Here is a 23,261-nt window from a genome sequence, read left to right as displayed (position 1 = left end):
GACACAGGACTGGACATTGCTGCATAGAAGTGAACGTTTTTGTGACTTGATGTGACCAGAGGACTTTTCCTTTATCTCAGAATGACCAGAGAAGCCAAGGGGCCTGCTCTCACTTCATCCAGTAGTGAGCAAAGAGCTAGTCCCCCAGAGCATATTAGAATAGGTAGCAAGGTTAAAGAATAACCTTGGGTTAAGTTACGCCCTGTGTGTCCTGCTTGCTGAATGTAGCAGCTGACCAAATACCCAGTTGTAAAATTTACATTGGCAGATATGGGGTTAAACATCGTCTGGCGTTTGAAGTGGAGAAGACAAGTTGGGATTTGTTTGGTTTGACTGTCAGGTTGCAAATTGAGATGTTACAAGACTGGACATTGGGTGCGGTTTTAGTCTTAGATTCAAGGGAGAAAGTGAGCTGACTTCCACAGGCACAGTGGGTTAGAAGATGGTACTGTTGGGGAAATGTTGCCTTTGTTTGGTCCCTTGCTTCTAAGTCAAAGTCTTGCTCTGACTTGCTTCTAAGTCAGTCTGAGTTGACTGATAGCTGTGCTCAAGTCCCCCTGGAGAGAACCATTTTTGAAGAAATATGCAGGTGGCATTAGGCTCTGAACTATTTATGGAAAAGCAAAGAATTTCACTCAAAAGTAGCACAGAAGAGAAAATCAGGGACTGTATTCTCAGTGGTTTTTGACGGTATTGGTAGAATACAGCTGGGAGTAGAGGTGAAATAGAGTGCGATCATCACTAGAACCAAACCGCAACACTTTGAGGCAGATTCTGCCTCAGTCCTCAATGCAGGAGGTGCAGGGTAGTGGAAATGAGGCTACATGTCCCTAAGATTGGCCTCGGCCTTCTTGTAGAAACCAGCATGAACCGACAGAGAAGTGAGAGATGGTGTGGGCAGTCTGTATAGCTGTGGTAAACCTCAAAGAATAAAGGAAGAACTCTGAATTAGTGGAAAAGAAGGCTCAATTAAGATTTTACGTTTTTGGTGGGGTCTTTACAAAGGTATCAAGTTTCAATGACGTCATTAGAATGGGCCTTAATCCACTTGACTGTTGTCCTTATGAAAAGGGGAAATGTGGATAAAGACATGCCAGATAGGAAGAATGCCATACGAACGTGAGGATGGCCACGCACAAGCCAAGAAGAGGGGCCTGGAATGGACCCTTCCCTCATCGTACTCAGAAGGAAACAATTGTCGTCACTTGATTTCAGATTTCAGCCCCCCCAGCTGTGAGACAAGAACTTTCCCAGTTCATGGTACTTTGCTATGGCAGCCCTAGGAAATGAAAACAACAGATACTTGTTTAAAAACAGGGACTATACCTCAATAAGAATGCTTAAACTGAATAACCTGATCTTCTTCCAGTGTAGTTTTGATCAAACTCATAATAAATTTCAAATTCAATTGCCTCCTCAGGAGCTTTGAGGCCATCCCAGGCTGCCACTTTCTTCTCTTTGTATTTCAACAGTGCCCCCACCCCCACCGACACCACTGTCTCCTGGGCTTGGACACCCTCTGGTGTATCTCCTTTTATGTTCGGTGCCCTAGATGTCTGGACTCTTCCACCCTGAATCATGTCAAGCCTGTCCTCCTTTCCACAAGGCCTTTGTGTTGAACTTGGATTGCTTTTCTAAAGTCCCACTGCTTTTTGTTTTTTTGTTTTTTTTCCTGTTTTTCCTTCTTCTGTCTAGAAAAAAAAAATTGTCACCTCTAGAAATGGTAGCACCCAGTAAGAAGAAAGCACTATTTGAATTCACCACAGATCCTGACCCTTAATTAAAAGATGCTACTGCCTCCAATTGGGCTGTTGCCTTTCATGGCATTTGGAGCTCAGAGTCTATACTTATTTGGGTGGGCTGTTATCACAGCTCTTAGCACACTGTGCCCTTACCACTTGTGGGTGCATGCCTTCCATTGTATACCATCAGCTTAGAGACTGGCCATGTCTTAATCATATTTGGATCCCCAGTGCTTTGTACCCAATCCAAATTCAGTACAACTTTGTTGAGCCAATGAGCATTTGAAAAGGAAAACTGGGATTCAGTGTCCTATAGTTTGTATTTCAATATGACATACAATTGAATTCTGTGATGCGTTGTTGCATCTGAAATGTTCTTCTAGTCTTTAGTTTCAGGATGTTGTTGATTTGGAGAATGTTTTTAGCCCTAGACTGAAGTCTGAAGATTTTATGGACCCTCTATTCCTAGGGAGCTTAAGGACTTTTTCCAGTGGTTTAGGTGTGTTGATCTGGTTAGACACAGCTGATGGACCTAAATCATTGTCCCCCCCCCCATTTTTTCCGTAATCTCTTAAAGATTTATTTCTATGAGTTAGACTGGACACAGATGATCATTTTCTAGAATCCATCCTGTGCTTTAAACCACTCATCTATTTTTAAGTTCCGCTCTCTGTGACTGAATTTTTAAAAATCTGGCTGTCAGTACAATGACAAATTGGTCCTCCTGAGTGACATTCTACTTCTTGCCACTTTTAGGATTGTGTCCAAGTGCACTTTTGCCATTTACCAATTAAATACTTCCCCCAAGTGTGTTATGTGCACTTTTATTCTGAAGAGCAAGATGGTGGCATGATGATGATATTTACAAATCCTCGCATCCAGAAAGGAGAACACTTACTTGGACGAGGGACAAGGGCATTTACATCTTCTCATGATCAAATGGTGCACAATGACACTGCCATCCTGTATCATAGGATAAATCTGTGCTGGCTTGTCAGGGCAGCTATTCTTAGGAGTCCTTTGCTGCTCTGGGAGAAACGTTTAACTATATGTTATTTGTTGCCCAAATAACAACCTCAGGTTTATGAACCCCAAACTGTACCAAACCAGGGAATTCACTTTAACAGATCTTTCATGATTCTTGTGCCAGGTTTTATAGGTAACACCCAGTCTCTACTTTAAAGAACTTACTATATAAATGAGCTTAGGACGGTAGCTCTGGTTTGAGGCTGGAACTCTGGTATTAGGGCAGGTACTTCTTCTAAGTCTTCTTCTGGAAATGTGGCACTTAAAAAAAATTTTGTTTATTTACTTATTTTGAGACAGAGAGATACAGCGAGAGAGAGAGAGAGAGAGGGTGAGAGGCAGAGAGAGGAGAGAGAAAATATAAGAATACCAAGACATGGGGCTCGATCTCATGGCTGTGAAATCATGACCTGAGCTGAAATCAAGAGTTGGATGCTTAACCGACTGAGCCTCCCAGGTTCTCCGCAACATGGCGGCTTTTATTCTTGCCCTCATGCCCAGTGGGCTCCTTATAAAACCTCACCATTGCAACAGGAGATAGAAGTAGCACCTGCTTAACAAATATAGCCAGGAATGCTCTGTGGGCCTTTAGCCTAAGTCTAAAGGAAACCCTTGGACCAGCTGGAGGCTTTCTGAAACTTTCTTTGATGTAATTCAATAATTAAGAGATCCAGGGAACTTTAGAACTATGACCAGGTTTGCCCACGGTTGGCCACATACATCAGACTGAAGAAGTACCAAATCTCGCTCTTGCAAACGGAGAGAAGATTGGTCAATTTCTTGGTGCTGCCCAGTTTTTGGAGCATATCCTGTTAGGAGACCTCCGAAGTCAGGATGTTCTCCCAAACAGAACCACAAAACCTTAACTTTTAGCCCCTGCAGGGATCTTGAGCTCACTTGTTTCTCTTACATTTTAGTCAATAAAACAGAGTTTTGAAGACTTGCTCCGGTTTTCATTGCTACTTAGTGGGAATATTAGGGCTAGAAGTCAGATCTCTTTGCTCTCTGTTGGTCTTGCATTATGTGTTTTGCCTGTAGTCTTTCTAGCCAAACATTGCATTCAGTGGTGTGTTGATAAGCTGGCTGTCTCTAAGACAGACACACTCCGATTTGTAGTGTTTATAGATTTCCACAGTGTAAATACTTCCACCATGGCCAATTTCAAATTATCAACAACCTAGCAGCCAGATTTCAAGATTCCAGAAACTGTTAATACTTGGTTCCAGCACGCCACTGATTGTATTCTCCTGCCTGGTCTTTTGGCTCTTGTTGATGGCATATCAGTGACCAATGGCTTGTGAGGTGGGTAGGCCCCTGTGTTGATAGGACATAAAATAGTGTGGCTAAGAGAAGGGACTGTTTCATTGACTAGCTCAGTTCATGTGACTCCAGAATTCCCTGGATTCTAATCTCTTCATAGGACTCTGTAGTCTTTGAGTTACATGTGATAATAAACACTAGATGTTAGGCGGAGGTATATTTCTTTTGTTCTAAAGCATTTTGAAACAGTCATGTTTTGGGACTTGGAATTCGCTATTCATAAAGATTCTGCATCTTGAAAGTAAATCCAGTGGAGGATGCAGAGTTTCCCATCCATCTAGTTATTCATTTATATTTGACTGTTACCACTGCATCTAAACCTAATTATGTCACTCCTTCATGTAGGTATTTTGAGTTGGGAGATTGGAGGGGATAGGATACTGGGGACAGTGTAATCAGGACTGCATAGCAGAAGAACAGATTCTAGAGCTGAAAGGGCCCTAAAGATAATCGCCACTCGTATTCTATAGGAAACTTAGAGACTCATTGAAATCAGCACATACTCACACAGCTGTTGAGAGTCAATTGGGATCATAACCTGTGATTCTTGATAATCCATTCAGTGTTTTTTCCATTACAGCATTATAACTATTTGATGACTATTTGTACATTCAGAGCATGGAAGAAATATAGCATTATGTCACTAGCTTCTGACTTCAGATTGAATAAATCTTAGATTTTCTACATGCCTTTTGTTCATATTAAGAAGTGGAAAATGAATTGGAGTACTGATTTGGAGGACTGCCTAGGGCTTGTTTAACCCTCTGCAACTTCTGGTACCTAAGTTGCCCATGAAAGGCCTCAGAAAGTGCTGGATGATGTGAAATTTGAGGCTTTTCAGAAAAAATAATCATTAAAGGTTTTTTATATATGCAGAGTGAAATCTTCAGTACTGAGATAAAGAATAACACATCTGCTTTATACTGAGAGGAAGACTTGGCTCTGATGTGAGTATCAGTTAATTCCACAAGCATTTGAAACCTACAACATACCAGGCAGTGTGCTAGTCACTGGGAACACACAAATGAATAAAACATCAGCTTGGTTTTCTAGAAACCTGTAGCCTGTGGGAGAAGAGACATGTGAAGAAATACCTTTAGCATAATCCTCTTTTTTTTAATTTTTAATTTTATTTTAGAGAGAGAGTACCAGCGAGGGAGAGGGTCAGAGGGAGAGAGAGAATTTCAAGCAGGCTCCATGCTCAGTGCAGAGCCCGACACAGGACTCAATGGGATCATGACCAGAGCCTAAATCATGAGTCAGACACTCAACTGACTGAGCCACCCATGCGCCCTGATCAGCATAATCTTCCAAGGACAGTACATGCACAGAGCACATGATGGCAGAGGGGTTTAGTTTAATGTGTGTTTTCACTTGTTCATTTAGGCTTAGCAGGGAGAGCACTGAACAAGCAATTAGGTTTTGGTCCCAGCACTGCAGTGTCTGACCGTGTAACCTGATAGTAATCATTAAGCATCTTTCTCTCTGTGCTGGAGAAAGGAAGAATCATGGTGAACTCCTAAAACGTTATCGGGGAGATTGAACAAATGTCAATGAAAGTGTTTTGAAAGTATTGTCTGCCATACAAATGCAAGTTGATTTTCGCTTTCAGTTTGGAAATAGGTAACTTTTTCTTAAGCTCATATTCTTTGACTAAGCTCTCTATAAAAACATTCATTATCAAATATTTATTGGGCACCTACATCCGTGTCCTGAAATACAACAGTGAATTAAACAGAGAAGGTCCCTACTTGTGGAGCTTATATTCAAGAGGGGAAAGAAAAGATAAAAAAAGTTTTAAAAAGTAAAGAAAAATATCGGACAATATTTCAAGTAAGTACAATGAAGATAATAAAAACAGGATAATATGATAAGAATGGTTGGATAGACTTTATATTGGATCAGGAAAGACTCTTTGAAAGGTGACTTTTAAGCTGGATGACAAGAAGGAACAAACAAGGCAAATATCAGAGATAGGAAGGAATGATTCTAGCACAAGCCCTAGGCAGGAACAAGCTTGGCAGTTTTCAAAAATGGAAAGAGGACCAGTGTGGCTAGAGTACAGTGGATAAGAGGGAAATAGGGCATGATGGGGCCAGAGAAATAGACACATTGGATCACAGAGAACTTTGTAAGCCATCATAGGGAGTTCAGGTTTTATTCCAAACACAGTGGACCGGTGAAGGATTTTAACTAGCAGAATAACAAGGTTTGATTTTTTAGAGGATCACTTTGGCTGTCAGTGGAGAATGAATTATAGGTCAAAGTCTCATGGCAGTGAAGGTGAGACTAAATATGGGCTTATCCTGGGCTTATAGCAGAGAGGCCGATAGAAGTAGAAAGTATATAGGATATTATTGAAGATAGTGTCAACAGAATTTCCTCATGGTTCAGTATTGGATAATGTGGAAAAGAGAAGAATCTGGGTAGCATCTTAATTTTTGACCAGAGTACTTCAGTTTACTGAGGGGAGGAGTAATTGGGGGAACGAGGCGGGAAGAGAAGAGGCAGTCAAGAATTGTTTTGTTTGTGTCAAATTTGACATCCTATTAGACTTAGGTGCAGATGTCAAGAAGGAAGTTGGGTCTGTGAATCTGGAATCCAGGAATCATTGACAAATAGATAGAGCTGGAGGAAGCTACCTTGAGAGGGTATATCCCTACACTATCTAGAGGGGGGTCTAGGATGGAGGCTGTGTAGAGGGCAGAAAGAGTCACAGAAGTCAAAGGAAGTGTGGTGAGGAAAGAAAACCATGTGAAGGAGGTGTCTTGGAAGCTACAAGAAATAAGTGGCATATAATCAAATAGGAGAGAGTAATCAACAGTGCTGGTTAGAGCTCGAGAGGCCGAGTACTCTAAGAGTAGTGACCATGGGTGTCAAAAAGTAATGACCATTGGGCTTGGCAACATGGAAGGGAGATCATGGGTGTCTTGACAAGACTGATAGAGATAAAAGTTGGGATGAAGTGAGTTGGGGGGAGAACGTGAGGTGAAAAAGTGGTATTTTGATTGATGGAGAAAATGAAAGGGAGGACCTGAGACAGAAGGATTTCTGGAGTGGGAACACTGGAGCTGGTGAGCTGGGAGGTGAGGAGGTGTTTGAATGCAGAAATATGCCAAAAGATAGAAACAATTTCCAAGTTGGTGAAAGAAAGCCCCAGGGGTGAAAGTCCATTTGGGGTTTAGTGTGACTATTTTGAGGGTTTCTTTACAATAAAAAAAGGTGGCCTTACATTCTCAGTTATAAACTTCTGACTAGGAGAAGCCTTAGAAGACTCTTTGAACCTTCCTGGATGGTTAGGACAGGTTTATTGGATGCTGGGAAATGAAAACATCATTTTCTTCCACCAAAAGGATCTAGGAAGGGACTTTGAAAAATTTCTTTATTTCTACATAACCTTAGCAGACATGGCACAAAGAAGCATGACTAATACTTTGGGCAAGCAAGTAAACATTTGTGGGGAGAGTGATAGGGAGAATTATGCTTTTCAACTATTAAAGAATACAGCGGGGCTCATACCCAGTCTCAAATTCTAGTACCATGCATTTCCTCAGCCATCAACAATGATTTAAAAAATCAAGTTTATCCAATGTGGATATTACAAGTTGCTACAGATACTTTAATTAAAAGAAAGCAGTTTAGGGGCGCCTGGGTGGCGCAGTCGGTTAAGCGTCCGACTTCAGCCAGGTCACGATCTCGCGGTCCGTGAGTTCGAGCCCCACGTCAGGCTCTGGGCTGATGGCTCAGAGCCTGGAGCCTGTTTCCGATTCTGTGTCTCCCTCTCTCTCTGCCCTTCCCCCGTTCATGCTCTGTCTCTCTCTGTCCCAAAAATAAATAAACATTGAAAAAAAAATTAAAAAAAAATAAATAAAAGAAAGCAGTTTATTGTTGACTTCAAACAGAAAACTTTTCCCTGGAACTTAATTACATATAGTAAAAACCTAATAATACAACGTGATTAGGCAGCCACAGCCCATTAGTCATTTCATTGTGTATTACTAAAGCCAGGTGTCACCTAAAGCATGGATCTTAAGTGAATATGAGACCCAAACCACATTTATGTAACATAATTTTAAAAGAAAGTCTGGAAACTATTGAAAATGTTGATGATGTAGAATTGAAGTAGGACATACTTGATGCACAACCTGAGTGAGAGCTTGAAAAAAAAGGTCTGGCTTACCATCTGTCTACATATATAAAAGTGGGAGACAGACATGTCTCTGTTTTTAAACATTTCTTTCAAAAGATCTAAGGTCCTATTACATTTTGTCATACGTCTTCCCTGTGTATCTCCTTATACCTACTGGTCTTAAAGCCATGGTTATCTTCCCTGAAAAGAATGAACTTTGCAGAATGTTTTGGTTCATTTCCTTGAGAGCTTTCAGGCTTTAGAATTTTTTCACTGACAAGAGATAGCTGTAAAATTTTAGGGAAGTGACTCAGTGTCCTAAAATAAATTTCATAAGTTGCTGAGGACTTTGTAATCAAGTCACATTTTGCAGAGATGAGCTGCATAATATAAATGTCTTTTTGAAAGGACATTTTAAAAATCATGGCATCTTGAAGATCTGAAGATTTGCACTTACTGAATCTCTTTCATGTGATGAGATGAATTTTATAACGGAAGAGTCTTCCTTTGCCTGGAAATCTATTTAGTCCATGTGTTTACCCAAGTATATGTAAAAAGCAGAAACATTCAGCGATCTGTTGCTTTAGTAGTGTGATCAAGTTCCCTAAAACATATCTATTAAACACTTCCTTGCACGTTATATCAACTGTCAAAGAACCAAAATACAACAGTTAGTTGAGCATCCTTTTGGTAGCCTGTGGCTGTGTGGAATTTACTGGCTCTTCCTTTGCATGGGCTCTGCCGTTCGCGGCACAGTGAAAACTGGTCGTCAGCTGGGGGGAGCTACCCAAGATTATAAACCCCCAGGCAAAGAGTCCACGTGTTAGTTAATTCTCACTCTATTTGGCTTACAAATATTTAAGTTTCCTTCATAAGGACACATTCAGTCTCCCCAGTTAAGTTGTTGGCCATAGAAATTTTGTTTGCCCTCTTACAGGTTTTTTTGGTTGGGGGTGGGGATCATCAAAGGTACACTGCAGTGGTTTGTATTGGGGAACCCTGAAAAACATTTCATTCAACGTGCCGCACTATTGACTCTGACAAAAAGCTGTTAAACAGATGACGGGAAGATGTTACGGAGCACAGTCTCTCTTGGGGACTGAACAATCAAAGCAAAAGCAGCTCAAGTAACCCATGGTGTGGAGGTGCACCATGTGAAACGTGGATGGCTAGAAGTTTCGCACTTGGATTCTCATGTTGGACAAGAGTTCCAGAGTTTCTTAGACTAAGAATAAAAAATATACCACTGCAAGCCATTCCCCCAAAACTGAATCCAAGTTCTGTTAAATGACCAGCTGCTGTGTACCTGCTTGATTACTGAATTTCTGATGAAAGTTTGTCATTTCATTTTTTTCTTCAGTAACTTAAGGTTCTTATGGCAAGTTTCTCTCCTGGTGTTACCTACTTATTGCTGGTACTCTCTCCATGTGATGGTCCCATTAACAGTAGTCATCCCTTGATTTAATGTTTTAACTTACCTAGGGAATTTTGTTTTCCATTGGAAATCATGTTGGTAAAGGAAATGGCCTCATTAGTAAAACTTTTTCTCAGAGTACAAAGGAAAGCTCGTCAAGTGTTCACATTTCATTTTAAAACATCTGTGTATATATGTTCACATGTGTAAAGCACCTGTGAAAGGTAGATCGTTACCTGCCATGATATCTTGAAATATTTGGTAAGAAGAGGGGATGGTCCATATTTTTGAGGTAGAGTTTTTAAAGAACAATGTCATTTAAAACTTGCTACAAGAAGATTATAAATTTTGTAAAACTTTGAACAATACAAGTTGTTTCCCTTTCTCCACCAAAGGTAAGAAGTGTTAATGATGGATTATATATAGCAGTACATAAACACATCAACACACATGCATGTATGCACACACAAATATACTTTTAAATGAAAAACTATTATGCTAGACATATTTTTATGTAAATTGCTTCTGTAAATTTGCAATGTGTCTTGAACGTTTATCTATTTCACTATTCATTGTTTTTAACTTCTTCGTGACATTCCCTAATATGTTTGCACAATGATTAATTTAACCATTGTCCTATTGATGGTCATTTGGGTTGGTGCCACAGTTTGATATTACAAATAATGCTGCAGTAAATATTTCTACACTTGTATTTTTGAGCATTTGTGTCCATGTTCCTAAAAAATTAGTTTCTAGGCATGGAACTGCCAAGGCAAAGAATGTGCACATTTAATTTGAGAGATACTGATAAATGTCCCTTCAGAAACATCGTATCAATTTACTAAGGCATGAAATTAAATTAGAAATTGCCCAAATGATAGGGGTTACAAGTGTGCTGTATGATTAGGGCATATATTACAGATGATGTTGTATACCTTTTTGGGTTTCATAGAAATTTTAAAATCTTTAACTAGACACAGTTTGAGTATAAAATAAGTTATTTTAAACTTTGCATTTTACATTTTCTAAGAATGCAGGTTAGTGGCTCAGAGAGAGGGCAAAAAGTCACTATTTCGCCTTGGACACGGTGGCGAATGTAGGGCATCGTAACAGGAAGGTGCTATCTGGAAAAAGATGGTCTCTAGTCAGGGTTTCATGGTTTTAAGTAAACAACTGACTGGGACTCCGTCCAAGAAGGTCTTTGTGCTAGGACAATACAGATCTTTAGGCTGTGGAATAGAGTTAGAATAACAAAATTTCCTGTGCATGTTTGGCTTATAAATATAACCTCTTTGAAAGCACATTTTCAGTTTCAAGTATCCCATGCTTCTGAACTATTTCTAGGCTATCCTGTTTTAGTCAAAGGGCTTGATTTTAATACAATACACAAGCTTATCTTTTCATTCAAGAACAAAATGGTATATGTTTTCCAGAGGTATGCCGGCATTAGTCATATACCCTACTCTGCTTCCCCCAACACGAAAATCCTTCCTCTGTCTGTCCCATTTCCTTGCTGATGTATGTAACAGAAGTGATGCACTTTCTCTGCAATGTTGGCAGCTATAATTAGGCTCTCATTTTGGAAAGGCCTCAAGAATTCCACAGTGAAGGTTGCAAAGCACCAAACAGTATTCACTGTGATTAGAAAAATTGTTGAAAATCAGAGATTTGGTTCTTAGATTTATGAAAAAGCTCCTGAAAAACTGGCCTCAGGAGGGAGCTAGTTAATATCTTGTAAGACAAATTCTCCATGCTTCCAGATTCTAGCGTAATTTTTCTTATTCTAGGGGGTTCCCAGTTATTAATTATTCTTATAATTCAAGTATATAATGTAGTGTTGAGTGCCTACTGTGTTAGGACCTTCTCTAGGAGTTTATTTAAATCCAGAGGACTCTTTCTTTATCTTGAAAACGTGTCAACATCTGGTATAATTCCTCTCTTATCTAGAAAATGTCAGTAGACATGGCACTGAAGGGCTTTTGAACTAAAGGGCTATTAAACTGTGTAAAGATGTGTTAATATTTGCTTATAATTTGAAGTATTCTCTTGAAAACTTGTTAGGCCTACAAGTCCAAGCATCTGTCAGCCCCACTCAGGAGAACAACAACAGTGATGTTCAGTAGGCCTGGCTTTGAATCACACCCTCGTCACCTCCTAGCAGCTTGAACTTGGGCAGATTACGTAAATTTACAGTTTTGTCATACGCCAAGTGGCAGAACAGCTCCTATGGGACTGGAAAAAGAAATGAATAAATGTTCATATTTGATTTTGAGGAAGAACTTGATCTTGAGTTGCTGTTCTTAGAGTTGGGACTTCATTCTGTTTTGTGGAAACTTAAAGTCATGCTTACCCAGATTTTATACCAGAGTATTCCTATTGCAGATGGTGGTAAATAAGTAACGTTAGTTTCCAGGGGCGCCTGGGTGGCTTAGTAGGTTAAGCGTCCAACTTCAGCTCAGGTCATGATCTCGCAGTCAGTGAGTTCGAGCCCCGTTGCGCTCCGCGCTGACAGCTCAGAGCCTGGAGCCTGCCTCAGGTTCTGTGTCTCCCTCTCTCTCTGCTCCTTCCCTGCTCATGCTCTGTCTCCCTCTGTCTCTCAAAAATGAATAAACATTAAAAAAATTACAAAAAAATATCATTAGTTTCTGAAAATTTAGCCCAAAGTAGTCTGCTACCGGGGTGAAATTTTTTGACATCTTATTTTACCTCTTTATAATATAAATATATTTTCATTTAGAATTGCTTTTTTAAAATCACTGGTTAAATTACTTAATGTTCCTTGGTGCTTCCCACCTTCTTCAAAGTAGCCTCTAAAAATTATGCTCTGTGTTTGTAATGGGACTGGAGGGGGTCCCCGGAACACCAGTGCATTTTTCTGCAGCATGCATATGTAACGTGAGAGCCAGTGCCCGAGAGGAACTCTAAGACTATGAAGGCCCATATGTAGGGGTCATTTTGAGATTGAGAATGGATTTTTTGGCCAACACATCATCACTAATTGAAATAAAGTCGTGCATGCAGTAACATGGGATTGTAAACATATGTAGGTTTGGAAGCCATACTTCTATCCCTCTCTTTCTCTTTTTTTTAATGTTTATTTATTTATTTTTGAGAGGGAGAAAGAGAGAATCAGGGAAGGGCAGAAAGAGAGGGAGAGTGAATCCCAAGCAGGCTCCACGCTGTCAGTGCAGAGCCTGACCTGGGGCTCAAACTCACATGAGATCAAAGAATGGGATGCCTGACTGAGCCACCCAGGTGCCCCATCTCTATTTTTAAAATTTACTTCTCCTCAGATTCAGTGAAGCTCCTGAATCTGTAGAATAAAATGAACGTTTTTATTTGTTTTTATTTATTTAAATTCAAGTTAGTTAACATACAGTATGGTATTCCTTTCAGGAGTAGAACCCAGTGATTCATCACTTACATATGACACCTAGTGCTCATCCCAACAAGTGCCCTCTTTAATGCCCATCGCCCATTTTCCCCACCCCCACCAACCCTCAGTTTGTTCTCTGTATTTAAGGGTGTCTTATGATTTGCCTCACTCTATGTTTTTATCTTATTTTTCCTTCCCTTCCCCTATGTTCATCTGTTGTGTTTCTTAAATTCCACATGAGTGAAATCATGATGTTTGTCTTTTTCTCTGACTTGTTTTGCTTAGCATAATATACTGTAGTTCTATCCACTTCGTTGCAAATGGCATGATATTTTTGACCTCCAAGTAGTATTTCATTGTACGTATGTATATGTATCACACCTTCTTTATCCATTCATCTGTCGATGGACATTTGGGCTCTTTCCATAATTTGGCTATTGTTGATAGTGCTGCTATAAACATTGGGGTGCACGTGTCCCTTCGAAACAGCACACCTGTATCCCTTGGATAAATACCTAGTAGTGCAGTTACTGGGTTGTGGTGTAGTTTTATTTTTAATTTTTTGAGGAACCTCAATACTGTTTTCAAGCAGCTGCACCAGTTTGCATTCCCACAAGCAGGGCAAGAGGGTTTCCCTTTCTCCACATCCTCACCAACATCTGTTGTTTCCTGAGTTGTTAATTTTAGCCATTCTTACAGGTGTGAGGTGGTATCTCATTGTGGTTTTGATTTGTATTTCTCTGATGATGAGTGATGTTGAGCACCTTTTCTTGTGTCTATTAGCCATCTAGGTGTCTTCTTTGGAAAAGTGTCTATTTGTGTCTTCTGCCCATTTCTTCACTGGATTATTTGTTTTTTGGGGGGTGTTGAGTTTGATAAGTTCTTTATAGATTTTGGATACTAACCCTTTATCTAATATGTCATTTGCAACCTTTTATTCTCACTGGACAGACAAGATACGGGGATACAAGATTACAAAAGATTCATAGCTATATACGGTGGCATAGGATTAGGTGAAGAATGAGATGTGGATAGTAAATGATATGTTTAAGAGAGAAAGATTCCACTTTGGACTGAAAGCCAAGTGTGGTTTCACAGAGGTTCATAGAGGACTTGATTGGAGTTTGAAGAATGAGTGGGATTTGATTGGTTGGAAAATGACTCATTAGGGGGATTTCTTCTTTTCCCTTCCTATAGCCAAGCTGCTTCTAAGTCTTAACTGTTATGTCTTTTACCAGATCCTGAAACACCAAATTTATTAAAACCTATAGCAATATCTCTTGCTTGCACAAAGACCTAGTAATTATTTAACATTTCTCCCTTGTTGAAGTTGTTAACAGGTTTATTTAAGCTGCCACATTTTGCCAGGTATCTCAGTTTCTGTGCATGCAGAATCAAAACATTTTCCCCGGGGCGCCTGGGTGGCGCAGTCGGCTAAGTGTCCGACTTCAGCCAGGTCACGATCTCACGGTCTGTGAGTTCGAGCCCCGCGTCAGGCTCTGGGCTGATGGCTCGGAGCCTGGAGCCTGTTTCCGATTCTGTGTCTCCCTCTCTCTCTGCCCCTCCCCCGTTCATGCTCTGTCTCTCTCTGTCCCAGAGGTAGATAAACGTTGAAAAAAAAAAATTTAAAAAAAAAAAAAAAAAAAAACATTTTCCCCCCACGAACTTGGCCATATTATTTGTTTTCAAAATTTTTAAGTTGACCGTTAGCCTTCGCCATCAAATTTTGAGTCCTTCACATCCAGCTGAGATTATTTCAAGGCCAGTGTGTCTTCTCTCATTCATCACATGGACAGATACTGATTTCCCAGGCCATTTTGTCCTCCTCTCCACCCCCAACTCCTCCACCTCCACTTTTTCCCCCTTTTTCCCTTCTATGTCTCCTTTCCTCGATTTTGCCTGCCTAAACCACCTACCTCTTTTTTTTTTCTTTTAAGTTTATTTATTTGAGAGAGAGAGAGCGAGTGAAGGGGGGGCAGAGAGAGAGGGAGGAGAGAGAGAATCCCAAGCAGGCTCTACGCTGTCGACACAGAACCCTACCCTGGGCTTGATCTCATCAACTATGAGATCATGGCCTGAGCCAAGATCAAGAGTCTGACGTTTAATTGACTGAGCCTCCTACGTGCCCCCTACCTACCCTTTCTTGAGAAAAACTCCACTTCCTGCTGATGTACTCCAGGGAGGGCATGTTTTCTACAAGGTTGTCAGAGCTCTGTGAAAACTTGTTCTTATTATTTTTGAGCTCACTGTGTCTCTAGCAGGCCCTGCCATACACATCTTTGGGTGCAGCGGGGGAGGATGAGGCAAGTGAAAACAGTGGTATTGGAAACATTTGGAAAACAATGTCTTGGCATGTATGAAGGAAGTGGTAGCTAAATATGTCAGTGGAGACCCATAACTTAAAGAGTTTAACTGTTGGTTTCCAAGGGAAAATAGATTGTGATGATGGAGCACATAAATGAAAACGGGAAAAGTGCCCTGAGTGTTTACAACTAATGATGTTCTGTGCCATTTGGTAGGAGATGAAGGAGGGTTCTGTCACTATTACCTGTAAAGTTGTGTAGAGTGCTAGCAAACCTGTTACGCATTAACATGTTTTTTAAAAATAATAAAACAAAAACCCCCTGCAAAAACCAAATTCACTTATATCCTCATTCTCTGCTGCTTCCCACCTCTCAAAAGAACTTAGCCCAGGTCTATAGAGACTGGCTGGAAGCAGTTTATGGGTTTAGATGCAGGTCATAGGAGGGTATGAATGGGGTGGGTACACAGTGGCCCAGGAGTGGAAGGCCTACTCTCAGAAGTAAGATTCCTCTGGGACCTGAGTCATATTAGGCACTACTGTATGGATGCCTTCATTTGTTCTTCTAGGGCAGAAAGCAAGGACACTGCTTCCTCTGTCACACCAAATGAAACAACTTCCATTCTTCTATATGTAGAAGACGTCACAAAGGCAGTTTTGTTTTTTTGTTTTTTGAATTGGAATATATGCAAACCTAGGCCTGTACTATATTTGCAAGACAGCAGTTTGCTGGAACTGGCAGGGACTTGATCAGGCCACTTGTACTCATTCGTGCTTCCTTCTTGATCTCTGGAACCAGCTTGGTCACCGCTAAGGAAATGCCTGTAGGCAAATCTCTAGATATCTAGAGATTTGAGGCATATTTCTCCAATAAGAGAAATAATGGGGACACTTTCATAGCTCATGTTGAGCATTTAAAAATTATTCTTTGGAGGATTGAAACAATCACATGTTGCAACCAGAAATGGATAAGAATGACTGTTTTTATGTGTTTATTTCTATCGCTATTAGATACTCAGTGAATCTTTAAAAATGGCATTTCTGAACTCTTCTCCATGTAATAATTTACTATCTATTCTTGGTCTTGTATATATTTTCTTTCATCATTTTGTACAGATCTTGGGAATTAACCATATTGTTTATTTAAAAATTGTTTTTATAGTTTGAATTATAAGCTTTTCATTTACTTTAATGCGGTTGCTTTCCTTAGTATATTTTTTATTGCATTTAGATCTGCAAACTTTTTCCCCACTCCCCCCAATCCTGATCCCTGGCAACCACATTCTGCTTTCTGCCTTTATGAATTTTACTACTCTAGGTACATTGTATAAGTGGAATCATACAAAATTTGCCTTTTTGTGACTGGCACGTAGCATAATGTGTTCAAGATTAATCCATGTTGTAGGGGCGCCTGGGTGGCTCAGTTGGTTAAGCGTCCGACTTCAGCTCAGGTCATGATCTCAGGGTTCACAAATTTGAGCTTTGCTTCAGGATCTGTGCTGACAGATCAGAGCCTGGAGCCTGCTTCAGATTCTGTGTCTCCCTCTCTTTTCTCCTCCCCCACCCACATTCTGTCTCTCTCTCTCAAAAATAAACATTAAAAAATTTTAAAAAAGATTAATCCATGTTGTAGCACGTGTCAGCATTTCCTTCCTTTTCAAGACTGAATAAGATTCCATTGTGCATACCACATTTTGTGTCTCTCAACAGTCATTGATGGACATTGAGTTACTTCCGCCTTTTGGCTATTGTGAATAATGCTGCTGTAAACATGGATGTATAAATGTCTGTTCCTCTTTCAGTCTTGTGGGTACTATCCAGAGGTGGAATTTTTGGACTCTGTGGTAGTTCTATGTTTAATTTTTTGAAGAATTGCCCTTGTATTTTCCACACTTCCACAGTCTCCAGTGTTCATTTCCACCAGCAATACATAAGAGTTCTAATTTCTGTCTTGTATTGTTTTGTTTTGCTAATAGACATCTTAACAGGTGTGAAATGGTATCTTATTGTGGTTTTGATTTGTATTTCTGTAATGGTCAGTGATGCTGAGCAACTTCCCATGCCCACCTGTGTATCTGTGTTAGAGTGATGTCCATGCAAGCCTTTTACCCATTTGTTAACCAGGTTTTTTTGTTGAATTGTAGGGGTTCTTCATATATCCTGGATATCAGCCCCTTAATTTGCAAATATTTTCTCCTATTCCCTGGGTTGTCTTTTCATTCTGTTGATAGTGTTGAAGTTTTTAAATTTGAGGAAATTCACCTTATCTACTTTTTCGTTTGTTGCCTTTGTTTAGGCATGATATACAAGATGTCATTGCTAAGTCCAGTATCATGAGCTTTCCCCCTATGTTTTCTTTTAAAGTTTTATAGTGTTAGCTCTTATGTTTATGTCTTTGTCCATTTTGAGTTAGTTCTTTTATATGGTGCAATGTAAAACTCCAACTTCATTCTTTCCCATGTGGATATCCTGTTTTCCCAGAACTATTTGTTCAAAAAACTTTTGGGGTGCCTAGGTGGCTTGGTCGGTTGGGCGTCCGACTCTTGATTTCAGCTCTGGTTGTGATCTCACAGTTATGGGTGGGATCAAGCCCTGCGTTAGGCTCTGCACTAAGCGTGGAGCCTGCTTAAGATTCTCTCTCTCCCTCTACCCCTGCTTGTACTCTCTCTCTCTTTGTCTCACACAATAAATAAATTAACTAAGGGCTCCTGGGTGGCTCGGTCAGTTAAGGGTCTGACTTCAGCTCAAAGTCATGGTATTATAGTTCATGGGTTCGAGCCCCGCATTGGGCTCCGTGCTGACAGCTCAGAACCTGGAGCCTGTTTCAGATTCTGTGTCTCCCTCTCTCTCTGCTCTTCCCCTGCTCACTCTCTCTGTCTCTTTCTCTCTCTCTCAAAAATAAACATTAAAAAATTTTTTTAAAAATAAATAAGCTTAAAAAAACCCCAAAACTTCCACAAAGTACTGTTCTTTTTCCATTTAGTGGCAAGCATTTTTAAAGATTTTTTTTTTTCAACGTTTATTTATTTTTTTTTTGGGACAGAGAGAGACAGAGCATGAACGGGGGAGGGGCAGAGAGAGAGGGAGACACAGAATCGGAAACAGGCTCCAGGCTCTGAGCCATCAGCCCAGAGCCCGACGCGGGGCTCAAACTCACGGACCGCGAGATCGTGACCTGGCTGAAGTCGGACGCTTAACCGACTGCGCCACCCAGGCGCCCCGAGTGGCAAGCATTTTTAAAAATAATATTTGCAAGTCCGTCATTTCTTTTTCTGAGAGAAGCTCTGTGTTATATTGGGCTTTGGAATCATACGAACCTGAATTTAGCTGTAGCTCTCTGCTAACTGTATGATCTGGGGTGAGTTAACTGACCTTTCTGAGCCAGGATACTGGATGGATCATCTGCCTGTCTGGCTCCTGTATCTACTTCTAGATGGTCTGAACTCTGTCATGGACTGGAAGGGTGGTGTTTATTGACTCACTAAAATTCAGGCAAAGAGATGGAGGAAATATTACTCTCAAAGTCAAGATACAGCAGAATTTAGTTTCCCTTTATCTAATTAATTTATCTTTTAACTTATGTATTATTGAGAGAAATAGAAACCAAATTGTATTCTTATTTTTACTCTTCTTATTTGTAATGTTTTTTCTGGAATCACTTTATAGGAATATGCAAGTTTTGTTTGTGAAGAGTGATATTTTCATGTCTTCCTTTCCTGTATTTATTTACTGTTGTTTCAGTGTTGATTTCTATTACTTTTGGATTTCTTTCATGTTTTGCAGCAATGATTCTGAAACACGGTGGCACTTGGCATTTTTTGTATTTTATATTTTGTCAGGGGAATGATTCATGCTTTTCCATTAACTTCTCCTATGTCTGAGATTTATAAACTATTATTTTGATGTGTTAGAAGATGGAATATATTGTGTTACATTGCTGACTACGCACTAACAAACAAATCTTTTCTCCTAAGTCCTTGACTTGAACATTTACTATTAAAGGAATGGATTTCTTTTATGTAACACATTTCCTTAAGCTTCTGTGCACAACACTTTAATTAATGAATATAAAGTTTAAAATCAAATAATTAGAAGGATTGATCCTTAGAGACCACATAACCCTGACACAAAACAAGTTTCATCTTGCATGCCTATCTGAGTTGAAAGTAGAAGCTATATAGAGTACTATGTTTAGTAAGATTGAGGCTTCATTCAAGGAAGAGTTATGTAATCAATTAGTGGGGTTTGACGGGTGGGAGATGAAGAGAAATATTATTCAATTTTATTCTGTTACCAATTTTAGCCCAATCTATTTTATAGATTAAAAAACTGAATCTAAAAAGGAAAATGGTTTGTACGAATTTACATAGCATATCTGTAGTGGTTTGAATAGTCCTCCCCAAATTCATGTCTATCTGTAACCTCAAAATATGACCTTATCTGAAAAGTGGATCTTTGCATACATAATTAGTTAAGATAAGGACATACTGCTTTAAGATGGGTCCTAAGTCCAATGACTGGAATGCTTAAAAAAAAGAGGAGAGGACAAACAGACATAAGAAGTCTGGGGGAAGACAGAGGCAGAATTTGGAGCAATGTAGCTACAGGCCAAGGAACACCAAGGATTGCCAGCAACTACCGGAAGCTAGGAAGAGGCAAGGAAGAATTCTTCCCTGTAACCTTCAGGGGTGCATGACCTTGCCAACAACTTGATTTCAGACTTCTGGCTTCTGGAACTCTGAGAAAATAAGTTTCTACTGTTTTTGATTCTTCATCATGACAGTCCTACAAAACTAATATAATATCTGGGATTAGAATACATAATACCTCCTTATTCTATATCCAAAGATTTAAGTGCAGCTTGAGAGAGAAAGAGTAGAAGAATTAAACCTTGAGAAGTGGGAACTCTGTAGGATTATACATAATAAACTTTGGGGTTCCAAATGTGAGATCACACAATCTAAATTATACATTTATGAGAATTAAATATTATAATGAGGGAAATATCAACTCAGTACAAAACTGGTACAAGGATGTTCTTGACTGAGTGCTGTGTTAGTCAAGATCCATGCAGAATGTGGATTTAGGTAATTTGAGGAGCCTTCCATGCAAGGTAAATAGGGCAGGGCATAGGGAAATCACAAGGGGTGATATTTGGCTAGTAACAATGGAATGGGGTATCATTACCACTGCGAGGCCTGAAGACACAAGAAGAGGGGACAGTTAATAGAACCTGGATAACAGAGAGCCAGGTGAAGAGGGTCACCTGGTAAGAGCTCTGTAACCTTCAGGAGACCTATGTATTTAGGACTGGGAATTTGATATCCCAACCTTTCTCTTCTCACCCCCTTCTATTTCTTGTTGGTGCTCCCTGTTGACTAAACCCAAGTGCAATCTTGAAGACAAAGGAACTCAGTGATACAGACCTCACAAGTCAGTTTCCCAGGGCAGAGAGCAGAGCAGAGAAAGGTACAGAGTGGATCATGGGTGGAGGTGGGGCAAATAGACAACCTCCAGCACTAATGCCAACGAATCTAATAATATACAATATAGAGTTTCCTAGACAACATGCCAAGTTCAAATCAGAAAGTCCTCTTATCTAAATACTTAGCTCATTCATCGTGAACACAGACATCAGTCTTGTTTGGTGTGAGTGAACTCTTAATCCTCTTCTCTCCTAGTATATTGTGTCTTATGGTGACAGCTTTTGTAGACACGTTTGTTTCTAAAATGGTGAATGTATTGGCCCCTGCAGGCCTTAAGTATGAAAGTCCTGTATTAATAAAAAACAAAACAATATAAAACAAGATGGTGGATGGCATTATTTCCCCCAGGCAGCTGAAGGTGCATTCATAGTACTTTCTCTGCCACATTATAAATTGGTGCAAGTGCAATTTCTGTTTTGCAGATGAGAAAATCAAGGCACAGAAAAGGCTAGTAATCTACTCAGGATAGTGCTTACTATTCCATGCAGTGAGTTTCGCTGCTTAGTCTGAGAGATGGTCCAGTAGCGGCTGTGAAGTCATGATACGTGATAATTTGGGGAATCACAAGGAGTGCTCGCAAGAATGTAAAAATAATTCCCCCTCAGAGAATTAAGCTATAAGGTTGATATATCGATCGTGCCAAACAGCCTTAAAAAAAAACTTGCAAAGTTCTCAGCCATGTCTTAAAATCACGAAAGCAGCTGGTAAAGAGCATGGATTCTGAAAACTGGTGGCCTGGATTTAAATTTTGACTTGGCCACTTTTTCTCTGTGACATTGGGTAAGCTACTTGACTTCGTTGAACCTCAGGTCCTCATGAATAAAACAGGCATCATAGTAGGGTCTGCCTCATGGAGCTGTAGGGGAAATTATAAGAGCCGGTGCGTACAAACCACTTTATACAGTGCTTGACATTGAGGAAGTACTGAAAAAATGTTCACTGTGACTATTCCAAGCCCTGGCTGTTAACAGACCTGTTTTGAAGTAACCAAAGAGGTTATGAAAAATCAGAAGGGGTCTTGGGTAGTTGTAGAAGCTTAGAGTGAGCAATGACTGTCTGAAAAAATGTGCTGGCCTGAGGATGGGGTCTGTGTGGTCTCAAGGGCCAGAGGCACATATATCAGACGGTAGTAGTCATCTGAAATTATTCCCCTACTTCTGATTTCTTGCTGCCAAGCAAACATGTGATGATAGTTTGGCTCTCTGGGTAGTTTTCCTAGAAGGCCAGGAGATATAAGAATTAGGCCCCCTTCAGGGCGCCTGGGTGGCTCAGTCTGTTAAGCATCAGACTTCGGCTCAGGTCATGATCTCATGGTTTGTGAGTTTGAGCCCCGTGTTAGGCTCTGTGCTGACAGCTCAGAGCCTGGAGCCTGCCTCAGATTCTGTTGTCTCCCTCCCTCTCTGCCCCTCCCCTGCTCGCGCTCTATCTCTGTCTCTCAAAAATAAATAAAAATGTTAAAAATTTTTGTTTAAAAATAAAAGAATTAGGCCCCCTTCAAAGCTACCTTTCCTCATCAGCTAAATCTGCCTTTCTGATTCTGAGCGACTCGAGGAGCCTGAAGGGATCAAACCTCTCACACAGCCAGGAGGTGGATCCAGAATAGCAGGGGATTCCCAGAGTCACAGTCTCTCAAACTGCATTCCCCAGGCTGTTCATAGGTGTTATGTCATAAAGGGCTTAATCAGTTAGATCACTTTATGACATCATGGAAGTCAGGAGCCTTCTGGGAGCTTTTTAAAAAAAAAAATTTTTTTTAACGTTTATTTATTTTTGAGACAGAGAGAGACAGAGCATGAATGGGGGAGGGTCAGAGAGAGGGAGACACAGCATCGGAAACAGGTTCCAGGCTCTGAGCTGTCAGCACAGAGCCCGACACGGGGCTCGAACTCATGGACCGCGAGATCATGACCTGAGCCAAAGTCGGCCGCCCAACCGACTGAGCCACCCAGGCGCCCCGGTCTGGGAGCTTTTATATTTGCTAATAATGCATGTTGTGAACCTCTAAGAAGGGGTGTGTGGTGTCCACCACATTCTCTCCTTATTTGACCAAGAGCCTCCTTTCCTAACAATTTCTCGAAGCACCCAGGTTTCTCAAATTGCACTTTGGAACACACTGTGCTTCTAAGGAAATCTCTCTCTGTAAGGCTTCTCGATAGCACATCCATTTGCTTGCAACAATCACGCGATATGAGAGTTACTTGCAGGCATGGACTATTCTTCAATGAGTGGTGTGAGGTCTGTGTGTCACCTCGTGTCTGGAGACAGAAACCAGACATGGTGAAAAATGTGTCCTGAATGATCCATACAGTGACTAATTCCTAACAGATTGCACTTCAATCACAATTTATGTGGGCTGATCTATGCTTCAGAATCTAGGAACTTTTGCTTTCCTGTTACCTGTAAAGATTATCCCCTAGAGAGGTTTATACTTCTGTTCAGTTTTTCACGGGGATGTTTCTCACGGTG

The 23,261-nt window shown here is 40.4% G+C and overlaps 1 protein-coding gene and 1 long non-coding RNA gene across 6 annotated transcripts in view; one reads left to right on the top strand and one right to left on the bottom strand.

Moving 5' to 3' along the window:
* HECW2 (HECT, C2 and WW domain containing E3 ubiquitin protein ligase 2) overlaps window positions 1-23,261 on the top strand; it is a 375,863-nt gene that overhangs the window by 155,330 nt on the left and 197,272 nt on the right. The window lies entirely within an intron of this gene.
* LOC123599260 lies at window positions 650-22,444 on the bottom strand. Its single transcript, XR_006713073.1, has 3 exons — window positions 22,373-22,444; window positions 2,641-3,029; window positions 650-921 (listed from the first exon to the last, which is right to left on the bottom strand). It is a non-coding gene; the product is annotated as an uncharacterized LOC123599260 (long non-coding RNA).

Source organism: Leopardus geoffroyi, chromosome C1 (genome assembly GCF_018350155.1).
Source record: "Leopardus geoffroyi isolate Oge1 chromosome C1, O.geoffroyi_Oge1_pat1.0, whole genome shotgun sequence".
NCBI classification, from domain to species: Eukaryota; Metazoa; Chordata; class Mammalia; order Carnivora; family Felidae; genus Leopardus; species Leopardus geoffroyi.
Note: the sequence above shows the minus strand (reverse complement) of the source record. Positions and strands in the feature narration are given on the sequence as shown.